The sequence below is a fragment of the Macaca mulatta genome, chromosome 16 (assembly GCF_049350105.2).
Source record: "Macaca mulatta isolate MMU2019108-1 chromosome 16, T2T-MMU8v2.0, whole genome shotgun sequence".
In the NCBI taxonomy this organism is placed as follows: Eukaryota; Metazoa; Chordata; class Mammalia; order Primates; family Cercopithecidae; genus Macaca; species Macaca mulatta.
In genome coordinates, this window is record NC_133421.1 from 9530310 (window position 1) to 9548104 (window position 17795).

Here is a 17795-nt window from a genome sequence, read left to right on the forward strand (position 1 = left end):
TGAGGAAATAGAAGTAGCTCTGGACAACAGAAGGCAAACTTCTTCCTCTGAGCCAGGAGCGGGAGTAGGAGAGATGGAGTCCACAAGTATTGTTTGTTTGTTTGTTTGAGATGGAGTCTCATTCTGTCACCCAGGCTGGAGTGCAGTGACGTGGTCTTAGCTCACTGCAACCTCCACCTCCCAGGTTCAAGCAATTCTCCTGCCTCAGCCTCCCGAGTAGCTGGGATTACAGGTGTGCGCCACCACACCCAGCTAATTTTTGTATTTTTAGTGGAGACAGGATTTCACTATGTTGGCCAAGCTGGTCTTGAACTCTTGACCTCAGGTGATCTTCCTGCCTTGGCCTCCCAAGATGCTGGGATTACAGGCGTGAGCCACCGCGCCTGGCCAAGTCCACAAGTTTTTAATGGGAAGAAAAGGCTGCCAAAAAGCTTCCTTTCTGGTGTCATCAGGGACAAGGATGTCTGGCATGATTCGGAGAAGTAGACAGGGAGTCAGGTGAGAGTTTAAGGGGTCTTTGGTGAGGGTAGGGGACAGGAAGGGAGCTCAGTGGGGAGGGGGTCTCTGTGGAGTTCCAGATCTCCCAGGTCTTCAGCCTGCTGGAGCCCAGGATCCCTGAGTGTGGAGACCCTGAGGAAAGGGCCACTCTCTAGTGTCAAGCATTCTCGGCCTCAAGGATCCAGCCTGCAGCATGAGAGGGCAGTAATAATCCAAACAGCAACATACACAGGAGGGACATCAGAGGGCTGGGGGGGCAGCGGGTGGGTGCACAGGGAATGTGGAGGTGCCAGAGGCCTGAAGCCCATGGCAGCGCTGGGGCCTGTTCAGCCATTGCCAGAAGCCAGGGTGCCTTTCCCTGACCAGGGAAGACCCTGCCACTAGCCAAAGTCACCTGAGGCCTTGGACGCATTGGCTTTGCCTGTTCGGAAAATGTATAAGGGAATTACCAGACGGCTGAGAGGAGGCAGCTCTTCACCCAGGGCTGGGGGTTCTCACATTTGCAGAGGCCCCCACACTGCATGTGCTCTTTAGCATGGTTCAGCAGCCCCAGAGCAGGGGCCAGGGAGGGGAGTAGGGCTTAACCAGGGGCATCTGGGGCAAGACAGGGTGGCAGGAGGATTTAAGGGGTTAGGGAGAAAGTGAGGAAGTGCCTCAGACGCTCGTTTTAAACCTGCCGCCTGCAAGAAGTCTTCCTCAAATCACATGGGGGATATTGATTTTGTTTTCTATTACCTGAAAATCGTCTCCCCATCGTTTCTGAGAAATCCGCACTATCTCACAGCTCATTGGCATTGCCAACTTGCCTCCAGTGGGCACAGCCAGCCTAGCATCTTATATAAACCCTCCCCAGTGGACACAGGAAATTGGACCAGGGTGGGTTCCTGTCCCAAACTGGGTGGGTGAGAGCCCTTTGCTGGGGAACTTGGAGTTGTTGCAAAGACACCCCAAAACCGTCTGTCTACCTCTTAGAGAATCCATAAACACGATCTGTTACGGCATTCATTCTCTGCCATGGGAACTGGAAACAAAGAACTGGAAGAGAGAGAGGACAAAACAAACATGCAGAGAAGAGAGAAATGGAGAGAACTTCCTAAGTTCTTACAACACTCCAGTCTCTGCCTTTGGCTATCCCTGAGGCCCTGCTCGATCCCTGGCATTTTGTCCTTATGATAAATTCTCCTCATTGCTTAAGTTCTCTCTATTCTCTCTGTAGAGAGTAGAGAATTCCTTACAAACTTAAGAGTCCTAATGACTCGAATCTCCCCAACCGCTAGAGTATTTCAGTCCTGTCTCCCTTCTGTGATGGATCCACTATTGCCCTGAGCCATATTTCACCTTGAAGATGACACTAGGGGTTTCTTCTTTCCTTGGAGACAGGGTCTCACTCTGTCTCCCAGGAGAGAGTGCAGTACACCATCATTGCTCACTGCAGCCCTAACCTCCTGGGCTCAGGCAATCCTCCCACCTCAGCCTCCTGAGTAGCTAGAACTACAAGTGTGCACCACCACAACTGGCTACTGTTTTTAATTGTTATTTTTATAGAGACACGGTCTCACTATGTTTCCCAAGCTGATCTCAAACTCCTGGGCTCAAGTGAGCCTCTTGCCTCCCAAAGTGCTGGGAGTATAGACATGAGCCACTGCATCTGCCCCCCCCCAACTTTTTTTTAATTAAAGGCAAGTTTATTCTTTTTGTACAAGTATCTTCAGGTACTTGTAATTTTACAGTTTATAGTTATACATATAATTTTAGATGATTAAGAAAGGGATCCATTTTATAAGTTGAAGAGGTCAAGATGAAAGTGTTTTTCCTTTTGACACATGGTTTTAAAGCCATGGTCTTTGCTATAGATATTAAAGCTCCAAATGAAAGTATGGTTCTCCATTCTACAGGAGAAGTCTATTTTCTTTTGTTTCCAGCAAAGCTTTCAGCCCGCAGCCTCCATCATGGCACTAACTAGCTATACATGAGTGACTGGAACACACCTCTCTACAACTGGCCCAGTCCCCAACGGGTATGTTGAAAGAGGCTGTCTTTTAGGACCCTATAATAAAGGAATCCTTTATCAAAGGACATGCCCAAACCAGGTGCAACAATCCCACAGACTCTACTAATGCACACTTTATTGCCAGGGACAGTGACATTCATGGAGAGCAGAACAGTATCCTCCTCATTTACTAGAAGCAGCCAAATTCTCAATCTCTTCCAAAGGGAATGAAGATCCAGCATGCTCCTCTGCCACTCCTCTCATGAGCAGGTAGGAGAGTGGGCACTCACTGGGCAGAGCCAGAGAGGAGGGGCAGCCATCAAGGAGAAAGAGGATGAAGCTAGGTTCCATCTTCTATGTCAACTTCAACCAGTTGGTTGTGCCTGTCTAGAGTGCTATGATGACAAAGAATCTGAGGCCACTTTCAGGTTCAAAAAGAATTCATGGGTTGATTAACAATGTCTGCCATGGGCATGGATTGGGGAGGGGCTGAGTGCTCACCATGTATATTCACTGACCTTGCCATACATACAGCACACAGCTCATTGCCACCCCTGTAGACACTCATAAGGCATACTTGTTGAATGAATACATGACAAGAATGATTATCTAAGGGACCCCTTAGGTGGGATGAGTGACAGGGATGCAGGACACCAAAGGTGTGAGGAGGAATAGAACAGATAAGACAGAGACATGTGATGCTCTCGGTTCAGGAATCAAATACACAGGTTTGAGAGACCTCTGTATTCATCAGGATGCTTCTGATCTAAAGGGTTTCAATTTTCTTATAAAGGAAACATTTGCTTCATGTAACCAAACAAAAGAGACCAAGAATAGGTCTTGCTTCAGGTATGGGTGCATCCAGGAGCTCACGCACCATATCTCTACATGCTACTCAGCTGTGCTTTCCTCTGTGTTGTCTTCATTCTCAGGGGGGCTCTCCTGAAATGGTCACAGAAATAGCCAGCAACCATTTCAAGGCTTGCATACATACTATAATCTTAGCAACTAAAACAAACAAACAAAAAATCCCAGGGCTGATTTTTTGTTGTTGTCTGTTTGTTTTTAAAGATGGGGTCTTGCTCTGTTGCAAGTGTACAGAGTGTTACACTCACTCTGCAACCTCAAATTCCTGGGCTCAAACTATCCTCCTGCCTCAGCCTCCCAAGTAGCTGGGAATACAGGCATGTGCCACCATCCCCAGATAATTTCCAAGTGCTGCCTAATTTTGCCCAAACTGGATCATGTGCCCACCCCTGGAGCCAGAGAGAGAAGTGAGCTCCACTGTAATCATGTGGGCTGAGAATGAGGAAGGGGTTATTCTTTACAGGAAAATGGGGATGTTGCTACCTGAATAAGGGGAATGGGTGCTGCCATCACATACTTTCCATTATATTCCCTCAGGCTGTGGGTTTTTCCCATCAAATCAGTAGCTACTGGAGAGCAAGGATGTTGTCCTGTTTATCCTTTCATCCCCAGCACCCCACACAAGACCTGACCCAGAAGTTTCCAGACCCCTCCTAGCTGATTCAAGACCTCATCCATGTCTTACTGACAGAGTGAAATGACCAGGAAGGAGCTCTCACACCATCCCTGCCCTCCAGCCCACAGATCCTTCTGTGACTATACCCATCTGTCCAGCCTCCTGCCTATTATGATGGAAGATGTGTTCCTCATCTGCTGTGAGAGTAGTTTGCTGCCCAGCCTTTGTTCCCCATCTTCCTGGTATCAACCCCTCGGATTTCCTTTATGAAACTACCCATTCCTATTCTCAGCCATGTGATCTGAATGAGACCGACTCCATCCCCAATTCCAAGGATACACCATGGTTGGCTTAAACCTTTCCATATATTCCCTGCTCCTGGCCACACTGGTCAGTTCAGGGATCACAGTGATCAATGAAAAAATGACCCAGGGGACAGCCACCTGCCAGAGTTTTGGAAAAGAGAAGCGTCAACCCTCCTCCTCAGGTGCTACCAGAAAAAAACTCCCTCTCTTCTCCTGGTTGGTGTGGCATGAGGACTTGAGTTCTGGAACTACTTCCAGAACAGCAGCCCTGGGTAGAGTCCAAGATTGAAGTCAACGCTACAGGAGGCAGAAAGAAGAGACCAAACGACGTCAGGGCCTTAGTCATCTCTGGGGCAGTCGTGCTGTAACCACAAGGCTGGGGAGGCAGAGAACAGTATTGTCATCCTCAGCTTAGACCAAACATGATTCAGCACTGGGGCTGGCCACCTTCCTGCCCTGAAGCAAATTTTGGTTTGATGAGGAAGGCAGAAGGTAGAATGACATTAGGGTGGGTAATTCATTGTGTCTGTCACACACCCTACCTTTGCTACTGTAGTTACTGATAACCAACTGTATTGGGAAAGTCAGTTTCAGTTGGAATTTTCTGTTGCTTGAACTTCAGCCTTACTTGTTGCCAGCATCCTTACTTGGGCTCTGGGGCTGCCATTTTCACTTTCTTGGGTTTTCACTTCTGAAATGGGCTCTTCTCCCTCCTGCATCAACTTTCCTCCCTCGTTCCCAAGAAGATATAAACACGCTTCAGGGCCAGCAGTTCTCAATGGTGGCTGCACACTGGAATATCCAGAAAGCTTTAAAAAATGCTTAATACTGGCCGGGCGTGGTGGCTCACGCCTGGAATCCCAGCACTTTGGGAGGCCGAGACGGGCGGATCACGAGGTCAGGAGATCAAGACCATCCTGGCTAACATGGTGAAACCCCGTCTCTACTAAAAATACAAAAAAACTAGCCGGGTGTGGTGGCGGGCGCCTGTAGTCCCAGCTACTCGGGAGGCTGAGGCAGGAGAATGGCGTGAACCCGGGAGGCGGAGCTTGCAGTGAGCCAAGATCACGCCACTGCACTCCAGCCTGGGCGACTGAGCAAGACTCTGTCTCAAAAAAAAAAAGAAAAAAAAATGCATAATACCTGGGTCCAATGCGCGGAATCTGGGGAGGGACCTAGGCATTGCTTTTTATATTGCCCAGGCTGGTCTCAAACTCCTGGCCTCAATCTCCCGCCTTGAAACCACAAAGTGTTGGGATTACAGGTGTGAGCCACCATGGCTGGCCACAATTTCTTTTTATAACTTTACAAGTTTGGGCCGGGCGCGGTGGCTCAAGCCTGTAATCCCAGCACTTTGGGAGGCCGAGACAGGCGGATCACGAGGTCAGGAGATCGAGACCATCCTGGCTAATATGGTGAAACCCCGTCTCTACTAAAAAATACAAAAAACTAGCCGGGCGAGGTGGTGGGCGCCTGTAGTCCCAGCTACTCGGGAGGCTGAGGCAGGAGAATGGCGTAAACCCGGGAGGCGGAGCTTGCAGTGAGCTGAGATCCGGCCACTGCACTCCAGCCTGGGCGACAAAGCGAGACTCCGTCTCAAAAAAAAAAAAAAAAAAAAAAAAAAAATAATAATAATAATAACTTTACAAGTTTGAAAAAACAAATAAGATAATGCAAAACAAAATTAAAATGAATGCAAACATTTTATCAAAGGCCTATCTCATTCTGCTTAGACCTATCTTAGGATTCTCCACAAAATTCAGCTAAGAAGACTTAAGTTTTACCTCCTCCAAGGTACTCCCTGCTTCAGCAGAAGTATGTAGAAAACAGCAAAAGGCGCTAGAATGGGGCTATGGATGCAACCGGTAGGGAATTAGAGGTGGAGAAGAGCAACAGGTTGATCTTCTAGGTTATTATGGATAAAAGTGGAAGACTGAGCACAAACATTGACTTTTTCTCCCTCCAAAACCCCATTCAAATGGCAGTAAAAGAATTTTTTTTTCTTTTTTTTGAGGTGAAGTTTTACTCTTGTTGCCCAGGCTGGAGTGCAATGGCACGATCTCGGCTCACCACAACCTCTGCCTCCTAGGTTCAAGTGATTCTCCTGCCTCAGCCTCCCAAGCAGCTGGGATTACAGGCATGTGTTACCACACCCGGCTAATTTTTTGGATTTTTAGTAGAGACAGGGTTTCTCCATGTTAGTCTGGTTTTGAACTCCCGACCTCAGGTGATCCTCCCACCTTGGCCTCCCAAGGTGCTGGGATTACAGTCGTGAGCCACTGCGCCCAGCCAATAATTTTTTTTTTTTCCTAATGGTGTTGTGGTCCAGGTGCAGTGGCTCACACCAGTAATCCTAGCACTTTGGGAAGCTGAGGCAAGAGAATTACTTTAGCCTAGGAGTTCGAAACTAGCCTGGGCAATGTAGGGAGACCCAGTCTCTACAAAAAAAAATTTAAAAATTAGCTAGGCATGGTGGCACATGCCTGTGGTCCCAGCTCCTCAAAAGGCTGAGGTAGGAGGATTGCTTGAGCCTGGAAGGTTGAGGCTGCAGTGAGCCGTGATTATGCCACTGCACTCCAGCCTGGGTGACAGAGGAGACCCTGTCTCAAAAACAAAACAATGGCTCAAGCCTGTAATCCCAGCACTTTGGGAGGCTGAGACGGGTGGATCACGAGGTCAGGAGATCGAGACCATCCTGGCTAACATGGTGAAACCCCGTCTCTACTAAAAAATACAAAAAACTAGCCGGGCGAGGTGGTGGCGCCTGTGGTCCCAGCTACTCGGGAGGCTGAGGCAGGAGAATGGCGTGAACCCGGGAGGCGGAGCTTGCAGTGAGCCAAGATCGCACCACTCACTCCAGCCTGGGCGACAGAGCAAGACTCCGTCTCCAAAAAAAAAAAAAAAAAAAACAACAAAAGTGGTGTGGTAGATTAAACATGTACACTGATTCTTTCCTCCTCCTTCTATCAAGAGGGTCTATCACAGACTAGCCCAGAGTACATTTCCCTCCCACGTGGACTCTGGGCTGGTCTGTGACTTGCTTTGACCCGTGGGATGCATCAAAAGTGACACTGCGTCAGCTCCTGGTCTGGGCTGCAAGAGGCCTCTGGGATCCGTGCACCATGTAGCGAAGTTCAGGAAGGATTATTAAATGATGAGTGTCCACGTGGAGAAAGACCCAGCCGGCCCCCAGCCATTCTGGACATGTGAGTGGAACTATTCTTGGATATTCCAGAGCCAGCCTATCTCCCAGGCAAATGTAGTTGCAGGAAGGACTCCAGCGGACACTACATGCAGCCCTGCCCAAATTGCAAAATCATCTGCAAATACGTGGTTCTTGGTGTTTTAAGCTACTACGGTTTACAGTAGTTTATTCTGCAGCAATAGAAAATAAGCACATGCCACAAATATCAGAAACAAACAGGCTGGGCGCAGCGACTCACGCCTATAATCCCAGCACTTTGGAAGGCCGAGGAGGGTGGATCACCTGAGGTCAGGAGTTCAAGACCAGCCTGGCCAACATGGTGAACCCCGTCTCTACTAAGAATACAAAAATTAGCTGGGCATGGTGCCGCACGCCTGTAGTCCCAGCTATTCAGGAGGCTGAAGCCAGATAATCGCTTGAACCAGCGGCGCGGTGTCCGGAGCTGTACGCCCCGGCCATAGCGAATAATAATTAATGATTAAAACGCCTGAGCTCTATTCATTTCCACCTTCTACCTCCTCCCTATCTTTGCCTTTTTTCCCCTGTACTAATACCTCGTTAAAGATGGCGCTCTTCCTGCTTCTTCTTCACTCACTTTTCCCGCGCCCGGGAAAATTGTTACTTAATAGCACAAGCGCAACATGACTTCCGACCGGAGAAACCGAAACTAACCTGGCCACGCCTTCGGCAATGAGATCATTTCCGCCTTAGCCCAACCCCTTCCCTTCCAAGTGTATATAAGGCAGTGCATTACCTCCATTAAACGAGACTTGATCAGAGCACTGTCTTGTCTCCATTTCTTGTGTCTCTTGTTCCCCAAATTCCCACCCCCTCCTCCAGGGCCTGCTCTGACTATCCCGCGGGCCGGGATACGTGGCGCCCGAACAGGGACCTGGAAACGAGGGACTCCGTGAGGAAGAGGACGCCAAAGGACGGTCGACCGCTAACGAAGACAAAAGGAGTCAAACTCTTCCAATCACCGCGGGAACCTGCCGCGTCAGAATCGAAGGTAAGTGACGCGTCCAAAATGGGACAAGAATTAAGCCAACATCAAATATATGTAGGCCAATTAAAAGAGGCTTTAAAGATACGAGGAGTAAAGGTTAAAGGTAATGATTTGTTTAAATTTTTTGATTTTGTAAAAGACACTCAGGCCCAAATGCAATATGACCCTGGACTGTTCTCACAAATCCAGGCTGCTGCTACAAAAGCCTGGAGAAAACTTCCCGTTAAAGGAGATCCGGGGGCCTCGCTCACAGCGGTTAAACAAGGACCCGATGAGCCATTTTCAGACTTTGTGCATAGACTTATGACCATGGCAGGTAGAATCTTTGGAAATGCAGAAACGGGTGTAGATTATGTTAAACAGTTAGCTTATGAAAATGCTAACCCCGCCTGCCAAGCGGCAATCAGACCTTATCGAAAGAAAACAGATTTAACAGGATACATTCGCCTTTGTTCAGATATTGGGCCCTCATATCAACAAGGCCTAGCAATGGCCGCCGCTTTTAGTGGCCAAACAGTAAGAGACTTCCTCATTAACAAAGGTAAAGATAAAGGGGAATATTTTAGATGCGGTAAAAGGGGACACTTTGCAAAAGATTGCTGTGAAAACCAAAATAAGAGTCCAGAAGCAAAAATCCCAGGCCTTTGCCCAAGGTGTAAAAGAGGAAGGCACTGGGCAAACGAATGTAAATCTAAAACTGACAGTCAAGGAAATCCTTTACCCCCCAGGCAGGGAAACGGGATGAGGGGCCAGCCTCAGGCCCTGAAACAAGCATATGGGGCAGTCAGCTTTGTTCCAGCCAGCAACAGCAATCCATTTCAAAACTTAGTAGAGCAACCCCAGGAAGTGCAGGATTGGACCTCAGTTCCACCTCCCACACAATATTAACACCTGAATGGGACCGCAAACCTTAAATACCGGAATATATGGACCCTTACCACCTAACACTTTTGGGCTACTTTTAGGAAGAAGTAGTGTCACCATGAGAGGCTTACACGTCCTCCCTGGAGTTATTGATAATGATTATGAAGGAGAAATTAAAATTATGGCCAGAGCTATTGATAGTATTATTACTGTCCCTCAAGGAGTTAGAATAGCTCAGTTACTCCTGCTACCTTTGGTTAAAACAGATAATAATATCCAATACTCTAATAGAAATAGAAAAGGTTTCAGATCATCAGATATATATTGGGTGCAACCAATTACAAATCAAAAACCCTCTCTAACCTTATGGTTAGACGGGAAGGCATTCACTGGACTAATAGACACAGGGGCTGATGTAACTATCATTAAACAGGAAGATTGGCCCTCTCATTGGCCTACTACAGAAACTTTAACTCACTTGAGAGGAATTGGACAAAGCAGTAATCCTAAACAAAGTTCTAAATACCTAACATGGACAGATAAAGAAAACAATTCAGGCCTCATTAAGCCATTTGTCATCCCTTACCTACCTGTTAACCTTTGGGGGCGAGATCTGCTCTCTCAAATAAAAATTATAATGTGTAGTCCAAATGATATAGTTACTGCACAAATGTTAACTCAAGGATACACCCCTGGTAAAGGTCTTGGAAAAGGAGAGAACAGTATCCCACAGCCTATACTGGTTTCAGGACAACTTGATAAAAAGGGGTTTGGAAATTTTTAGCTCAGGCCACTGACATACCTGCACCCCAAAGGTGCGCTGACCCCATTACTTGGAAGTCAGATGAGCCCATTTGGGTTGATCAGTGGCCTTTACTCAATGATAAACTAAGTGCTGCCCAACAGTTAGTGCAGGAACAACTAGCAGCAGGACATATTGAGGAAAGTAATTCCCCTTGGAATACACCTATTTTTGTTATTAAAAAGAAGTCTGGTAAATGGAGACTCTTACAAGATTTAAGAGCAGTAAATATCACTATGATCCTTATGGGTGCCTTACAACCAGGATTGCCTTCACCGGTTGCGATTCCTCAAAAATATTTTAAAATCATTATTGACCTTAAAGATTGCTTTTTTACAATTCCCCTTCACCCTGCTGACCAGAAAAGATTTGCCTTTAGTCTTCCATCTACAAATTTTAAACAACCAATGAAGCGCTATCAATGGAAAGTCTTACCTCAGGGTATGGCCAATAGTCCTACCTTGTGTCAAAAATATGTAGCTGCCGCTATAGAGCCAGTCAGAAAAACATGGGCACAAATGTATATTATACATTATATGGATGATATTTTAATAACAGGAGAAATTGGCGAACAAGTCTTACAGTGCTTCGCCCAACTCAAACAAGAGTTAACAGCAGCCGGACTACAAATAGCCCCAGAAAAAGTACAATTACAAGATCCATACACTTATCTTGGTTTCCAAATTAATGGACCCAAAATCATTAATCAAAAGGCCGTTATACGTCGTGATCATTTAAAAACTTTAAATGATTTCCAAAAATTACTGGGAGACATAAATTGGCTTCGACCGTACTTAAAGCTCACCACAGGAGAGTTAAAACCTCTTTTCGATATATTAAAAGGAGACTCTAATCCAAAATCCCCCAGGTCCATTACTAAAGAAGCATTAATAACACTCCAACAGGTAGAACATGCCATTGCAACACAATTTGTTACCAGTATTGATTATTCTCAGCCATTAATATTCCTTATTTTTAACACAACAATAACCCCTACTGGCCTATTTTGGCAGAACAATCCCATTATGTGGGTACACCTGCCCTCCTCCCCTAAAAAGGTTTTGTTGCCTTATTATGATGCCATAGCTGATCTAATTATCTTGGGAAGAGAAAACAGTAGAAAATACTTTGGAATAGAACCCTCTACCATTATACAGCCCTACACTCAATCACGCATCCATTGGCTGTTACAAAATACGGAAGCCTGGCCAATTGCTTGCGCTTCTTATACTGGCGCGATTGACAACCATTACCCACCTAACAAACTTATTCAATTTTGCAAACTTCATGCGTTTGTATTTCCCCATATTACCAGTAAAGAACCTCTCAATGACGCATTACTAATTTTCACTGATGGATCTTCCACAGGACTTGCCGCTTATACTTACAATAATGTAGTCGTTAAATTCCAGACCACTTATACATCAGCTCAGCTGGTCGAATTGCAAGCTATAATTGCAGCACTATCAGCTTTTCCTTGTCAGCCACTTAACATTTATACAGACAGCGCCTACCTGGCTCATTCAATACCCCTCTTAGAGACTGTGTCTCAAATTAAACATATTTCAGACACAGCTAACCTATTTTTACAATGTCAACAACTTATCCGAAAAAGGACTACTCCCTTTTTTCTTGGGCATATTAGAGCACATTCAGGATTACCGGGACCTTTAACACAAGGTAACACAACAGCTGACACGGCAACAAAAACCATAGCCACAGTCACTACAGACAATTTGCAACAAGCGCAAAAAGCACATGCCTTACATCATTTAAACGCCCAAACCTTAAGACTTATGTTTAAACTTACCAGAGAACAAGCTCGACAAATAGTTAAACAATGCGCCAACTGCATAACATATTTACCTGTTCCCCATCTAGGAGTTAACCCCCGAGGACTCATCCCCAACGAAATTTGGCAAATGGACGTTACTCACCACTTAGAATTCGGTCAACTAAAATATATCCATGTATGCATAGACACCTATAGTGGATTCATCAGTGCAACTCTCCAAACAGGAGAGGCCACCAAACATGTCATAGCTCATTTATTACACTGCTTTTCCATCTTAGGAATACCCAAACAAATCAAAACAGATAATGGCCCCGGTTATATAGCCAAAACCTTCTTACAATTTTGTAATACCCTACAAATTAAACATACCACAGGCATTCCCTATAATCCCCAAGGACAAGGTATAGTAGAAAGAGCTCATCTGTCATTAAAAACTATTATCACAAAATTAAAAGGGGGGAGCTGGTACCCCGTGAAGGGTACCCCCAGAAACATACTCAATCATGCCCTGTTTATCCTTAATTTTTTAAATTTGGACAGTCATGGAAAATCGGCTGCCGACCGTTTCTGGCATCCTGAATCTCAAAAACAGTTTGCAATGGTAAAATGGAAAGATCCACTTGATAGTTCATGGCATGGCCCCGATCCAGTTTTAATTTGGGGAAGAGGCTCAGTGTGCATCTTCTCACAAAAAAATGATGCAGCCAGATGGCTGCCTAAAAGATTGGTAAGACAAATAAATCATAACCATTGTCAGTCCAGGGAAGATAAATCTCCCTGAGAAGTTCTTTCCTTCTTGTTTTTCAGAAAATGAAGCCTAACATGAAATTCCTTTGGAGAATAATCGCTCTATATAACATAGTGACAGTCTATGCAGGTTTTGGTGACCCTCGTAAGGCAAAAGAATTATTACGAAAACAATACGGCCAGCCTTGTGACTGCAGAGGGGGACAAATATCTGAACCTCCGTCAGATAGAATCACCCAGGTGACCTGCACGGGCAAGACAGCTTACCTAATGCCAAACCAGTTATGGAAATGTAAGTCTACTCCAAGAGATACCTCACCTAGCGGGCCGCTCCTAGAATGCCCTTGTAGCTCTTTCCAATCTTCTGTACATAGTTCCTGTTATACCTCCTATCAACAATGCAAACCAGGCAATAGAACATATTATACGGCCACGTTACTAAAAACACAAACTGGAGGCATCAATGACGTACAAGTATTAGGACCCACTAATAAACTTGTATAATCTCCTTGTAACGGCCAAAAAGGAAAGCCTGTTTGTTGGAGCACTACCGCCCCCATTCACATTTCTGATGGAGGAGGCCCATTAGATACTGCAAGAATTAAAACCGTCCAGAAAAAATTAGAAGAAATTCATAAAGCTCAATATCCTGAACTTCAATATCACCCTTTAGCCCTGCCTGAGCTTAGAGATAATTTTAGGCTCGATGCCCAAACCTTTGATATCCTCAATGCTACTTACAATTTACTTCAAATGTCCAATACAAGCCTGGCCCACGATTGTTGGCTTTGTCTTAAAATGGGCCCCCCTATTCCTCTAGCCATACCTAACCTTTCATTGCCCTATGTCAATTACTCAAATGAATCCTTAGTAAATAATTCCTGTCCTATTATCCCCCCCCCCTTAGTTCAACCGATGACGTTTTCTAATTCCTCTTGCCTCTTTTCACCATCATATAATAACACTAAAGAAATTGATTTAGGCTATGTTGTGTTTGGCAACTGTACTTCCATAATCAATGCCACCAACCCTTTGTGTGCTATAAATGGCTCGGTTTTCGTCTGTGGAAACAACATGGCATATACTTATCTACCTACAAATTGGACAGGGCTTTGTGTTCTGGCCACTCTTCTCCCCGACATTGATATCATCCCTGGAGATGAACCTATCCCCATCCCCGCTATTGAACATTTTATTTATAGACCGAAACGAGCCATACAATTTATTCCCTTGTTGGCTGGACTAGGAATCACCACTGCTTTTACTACAGGAGCCACAGGCCTAGGAGTCTCACTAACCCAATATACTAAATTATCCAATCAATTAATTTCAGATGTACAGACCTCATCCAGTACCATACAAGATTTACAAGACCAAGTAGACTCGTTAGCTGAAGTAGTTCTCCAGAATAGAAGAGGTCTAGATTTGTTAACGGCAGAACAGGGAGGGATATGTTTGGCTTTACAGGAAAAGTGCTGTTTTTACGCCAACAAATCCGGAATCGTCAGAGATAAGATAAAAACTTTGCAAGAAGAACTAGAAAAGCGCAGAAAAGGCCTGGCCGCCAATCCACTATGGACTGGACTCGATGGACTTCTCCCCTATCTCCTGCCATTTCTTGGTCCTTTACTCACTCTTCTACTCTTCCTCACTCTCGGGCCTATAATCTTTAATAAGCTTATGGCATTTGTCAGACAACAAATCGAGGCCTTCCAGGCCAAACCTATACAGGTTCATTATCATCGCCTTGAGATGACTGAAAATGGTGAGTCTTATTTACCTTAATAAGACCACCTCCCCTGTGTGCTGAACTGGACAGTCAATGACGGGTAAGAGGACACTATCTCCATCGGAGCCTAAGACAGGAGGGCCGCCCTTGCTGCTGCCTTATCCCATGACGGGCCTAGAAGGTGGGGGTGAGTTGACCCAACCTAAGACAGGCGCAGTTCCCGAGGGGTTTTCTCATCATAAAAATATAAAAAGGGGGACCTGTCCGGAGCTGTACGCCCCGGCCATAGCGAATAATAATTAACGATTAAAACGCCTGAGCTCTATTCATTTCCACCTTCTACCTCCTCCCTATCTTTGCCTTTTTTCCCCTGTACTAATACCTCGTTAAAGATGGCGCTCTTCCTGCTTCTTCTTCACTCACTTTTCCCGCGCCCGGGAAAATTGTTACTTAATAGCGCAAGCGCAACATGACGTCCGACCGGAGAAACCGAAACTAACCTGGCCACGCCTTCGGCAATGAGATCATTTCCGCCTTAGCCCAACCCCTTCCCTTCCAAGTGTATATAAGGCAGTGCATTACCTCCATTAAACGAGACTTGATCAGAGCACTGTCTTGTCTCCATTTCTCGTGTCTCTTGTTCCCCAAATTCCCACCCCCTCCTCCAGGGCCTGCTCTGACTATCCCGCGGGCCGGGATAGCGCGGAGGTTGCAGTGAGCCGAAATCGTGCCACTGCACTCTAGCCTGGGTGACAGAGAGAGATTCCATCTTAAAACAAAAACAAAAACAAAAAAAAAGAAACAAACAAAAATCCAAAATACCTTATCACTAATATCCTCAGAGAAGATCAAATATTGCAACCATGAAATACAAACAGATTACTAATAAAACAAATATACACAAACTGGGTATGGTGCCCCATGTCTATATTCCCAGCTACTCAGGAGGCTGAGGTAGGAAGGTCACTTGAGTCTAGCAGTTCAAGGCCAGCATAGGCAACATAGCAAGATGTCATCTGTGAAAAAAATATGATAGGAGGAATAATAATAGGACTAGAGGAGAAAGTTGAGAAAATCTACTAGGAAACAGAACAAAAGGAAAAGTGATAGAAAATTGGAAATAAAATAGAGAATAAATGAAACTGAGAATGGGAACTGGAGAGCCAGTTTGGGAGATCCAACATCTAAAAGTATAGAAGTTCAAAAAAGAGACACTGATAAAATCAAAAGAAGGAAATAATCAATGAAATAATACAAAACATCTTCCCAACACTGAGGGTCATGAATTTCAAGACTGAAAGGACCTACTGAGAGCACTGCACAGTTAATAAAAATAGACTACACCTTGGCACATCATTGTGAAATTATGGAAGCTGGGCCAAAGAGAGGCTCCTAAAAGCTTCTGGAGAAAATATCACATCATATGAAAAGAATTAGGAATGCAAATGACTTTAGGCTTCTTTATAGCTGCTGCCAGTGGAGCAGTGCTTTCAAAATTCTGAACCAAAAAAAAAAAAAAAATTTCCGAATTATTATTCAAGTGTATATAAAGATTATAGGCATTTCCAGACATGCAAAGTCTTAAAAACTTCTCCTCCCTCCCACGTACCCTTTCTTACTAGCCCATGAAATAAGCCAGGAAACAACACAACATGAGATCCAGGAAACAAAAGCTCCAGCACAGCAGAGAGGTAAAATGAAGGTGAAGGATGGTGGTGAGGCAAGAGCTCAGGAGGAACAGGAAAGAAGCCAAGAGCACACACTGGAGAGACTCCCTCACAAAGTGGAACCGATTGAGAAATGGATGTGCCCGAACTGATAGAGAGGCAATCTGAACAAGTGGTGACGTTTCGGATTAAACTAATGAAAAATATATAGAAAACTAGACCAATAATATAATCATTATTATCTAGAGAAACAACAAAAAGTTTTGTAAGGAAGAAAAAAATAATTACAGTATACTATAAATGTCCCCCATGAATAGCACATCTATAACCAAAATCATGTAAACACTGAGTGTCGGTTTGCTCAGTCCTAACGAAACTGTATTAGAAGGATGGGAGGTGAGAAAGGTTTGCAAATGGGAGCAAGACTAGGAAAGAAAATGAAATCCTATCTTCCAGGCCAGGCACAGTGGCTCACGTCTGTAATCCCAACACTTTGGGAGGCCGAGGTGGGTGGATCACAAGGTCAGGAGTTCAAGATCAGCCTGACCAACATGGTGAAACCCCGTCTCTACTAAAAATACAAAAATTAGCCAGGTGTGGTGGTGCGTGCCTGTTATCCCAGCTACTCAGGAGGCTGAAGCTGGAGAATCGCTTGAACCTAGGAGACGGAGGTTGCGGTGAGCCAAGATTGCACCATCGCACTCTAGCCTGGGTAACAAGAGCGAAACTCCATCTAAAAAACAAAATCCTATCTTCCATAGGGGGAAGCCAATATTTGCCTAAAGCTGAAAAATCATTACATAAACAATGCATGCATGCTATTTTGAGATGTAGCGGTTTAGATTATCAAGGAAAGTAGTGAAAGTTATTGTCTTTCATGACAGGGAAAGCACAGAAGTGGAGCAGGAGGCAGTTGTTGGTGAGAGATTTGTAGACCTACTTGACTCTTTAAATCATATGTATCTACTACAACTTTGATGAGAATATTAGAATTTAAAAGGAAGAAAAAGAGAAGACAGGAAAGAGTAAGGAAGGAAGGGAGGGAGGGAGGGAGTGGGGGTGAGGGAAACAAAGGCCTGGTGCAGTGGCTCACGCCTGTAATCCCAGCCCTTTAGGAGGCTGAGGCGGGTGGATCACCTGAGGTCAGGAGTTTGAGACCAGCCTGGCCAATGTGGCAAAACTTCGTCTCTACTAAAAATACAAAAAAATTATCCAGGCATGGTGATGGGCACCTGTACTACCAGCTACTCAGGAGGCTGAGGCAGGAGAATCGCTTGAACCCAGGAAGCAGAGGTTGCAGTGAGCTGAGATGGTGCATTGCACTCCAGCCTGGGCAACAGAGCAAGACTCCATCTCAAAAAAAGAAAGGTAGGCAGGAGCCAAATCATTCATGGGTTCAAAGATGGGGTGCACATGACTCAATGGACATTTTTAAATCTCAAGTAAACCCCTTTCCCAGTCAGGGCTCAGATTTCTTCATCTATATCTTGAGGGGTTGGATGACGACTCCTGTTCAACCTGTCTGAGATCATCATGAGCTGTAGGACAGAACGTAATAAAATATTTAAATGATCAAGGGCAAAGGTTCTATTTTTCTAACCTTTTAAGTGGGAAGGGTAATGTGTTGTAACAAGGTTTGAGACAGGCACATCTCATATGTGAGCATAAAAACCCAACCATCAGGTTTACCAAGTACAAAAGGAT

At 45.1% G+C, this 17795-nt stretch overlaps 1 pseudogene; it reads right to left on the reverse strand.

Moving 5' to 3' along the window:
• Window positions 1-17697: 17697 nt before the first annotated feature.
• LOC114673337 (small nucleolar RNA U13) lies at window positions 17698-17795 on the reverse strand (annotated as a pseudogene).